We start from the raw sequence: 2024 nt of genomic DNA on the forward strand, positions 1-2024 counted from the left end.
TTGACCGTCACATTATAACGCCCCCACGGCTGAAAGGGGCGAGCATGTTTGGTGGGGCGGGGATTCGAACCCGTGAATAACTATCAGAAAATATGTTTCGTTTTAAAAAATAAAAATAATAATTACATTGTGATCTTAGACTTCGCACTCCGAAATTATTTTTAACACTGATTTTGAGATAATTAAAAACAAGCATGTGCCCTTTCTATCAAGTGAATAATTGTATTAAATACATACATAAATCAGTAAAAAGTATCAAAGAAACTCAGTAGTAAAGATTCATGATGATGAAGATTTGAAATTTATTTTGTGGGGTTTAGTTAAAAAACATTTTTTATTTTATTTTTGGAAGAACATAAGAATACCTAGAAATCTCTTTACTGGGTTGAAATTTATTTGTATAACTTCAGCAAAATTTGACCCTGGCCACAACGATTTTGCATTAAGTAAAATATAGCTTCAGAAATGAAATGCTGTGTACAATCTTTATAAATACATCATCAACACAAACTTTTAATTTAAATTTTGATTTTCATACGTCATTATTCGTCGAATACCACACTAATGAAATAGCTTCTTAGACAATGGAATATATCATAAATTTTACTCCTCTGTATAGACCGGAAAAGGACTGTACTATTATAGAATAATTAGACAACACATATTTATTCAGCTCTGTTATTTTCACTCGTACAACATTGAGTCTGTACATGCTCTCCTAACCCTGTACACAGAGGTGTTGTTTGCAATGGATTTCTGGTATTCTCAAATGAATTTCGTTTGAAAACTTTACATGAAAATTTAGAGAAGTATTCAGCTAAGTAAAACCTAGACATTAAGTTTGATGAATAATTATATTGCTACTGCATTCAAAGCACTGATTAATTCAATCATATATAGTATAATTGCTATAACAAGCCTTGTAGGGAGTTAAAGTTGATTGTAAGTTAAGTGACAGTGGTAAATACGCACTCTATTTCTTAGATCAATAGTTTAGTTGTTGTTGTGTTTTTTTTTACAGCGTGCGAAATTCGATCGCCTGTAGGCCTAACTAAATACTTTTTAAAGTTAAAAACTTATATTTCTACAGTCTGTATATTTAATTGAAAAGCACGAGGAAATTCAATGTTACAAAGCAAAAGCTTTATTTAGATAGTTCTACATCATAACAACAAATAAACAACATGTCATGCAAACAATAAATAGATAAATATATCCAACAAAAACAATGCAAAATCATATATAAAATATGCAACTGAAGCTTTTAGCAATCGATTATGTTTATGCATCGTTATACATATATTATGAAGAACAACATCATCTTTTCTGAGTAGTGGTAGACAAAAACTGAGAATTAGACTATTCATTCACTACTAATTCTCATGGCTAAACGTGAGAATGTTCTGTGACATTTAAATGACATTATTATTTTACATTTAACATACATGCGTTTATATCAATACATAAAGATAAATAATACAGATGTAGAAAGTATTTTTATGGATATTTTTATCAGATTACAAAAAGCTTGCCGGGAAACATGTGCACATAGCATTTGAAATTACATTCATAATATCTTCAGTAAGGTAACAAAGGTCTAATATATAATTATCCAGTAGTGCATGAGCACACCATTTCTAAGTGCTATCTTATAGCTCAATATTTATAATTTTGTTACGAATTAAAGAACAAAAATAAATGATAAAGTTTCACGACTCTACTAATTTGTCAGAGTGTCCTAAGCCAAAGAAACACAACTAATAGTTTTAATTCGGTTTCTGAACATTTCTAGGTTCAATATCCGTATTGAGCGTCTGAATATGAATAAACATGAGCAGGATCTTGGTTGGAAGTCCCAGGTTCATTGCTGGAAACCTCAGCCCTGAAGCCATAGCCGTCAGCCACATATTTTACTGAACGCCAAAGACCATAAGCATCTCTGTAACCATAACCGCCAAGTACATTATTGTAACCATCGCTGTTTTCTTGTTTCCATTGCTGGTTTCCATAGTAGTCATTAATTT

General features: G+C 31.0%; 1 protein-coding gene across 1 annotated transcript in view; it reads right to left on the bottom strand.

Moving 5' to 3' along the window:
* LOC106463603 (shematrin-like protein 1) overlaps window positions 1–2024 on the bottom strand; it is a 22229-nt gene that overhangs the window by 10901 nt on the left and 9304 nt on the right. The window lies entirely within an intron of this gene.

Source organism: Limulus polyphemus, unplaced genomic scaffold (genome assembly GCF_000517525.1).
Source record: "Limulus polyphemus unplaced genomic scaffold, Limulus_polyphemus-2.1.2 Scaffold54, whole genome shotgun sequence".
Lineage (NCBI taxonomy): Eukaryota > Metazoa > Arthropoda > Merostomata > Xiphosura > Limulidae > Limulus > Limulus polyphemus.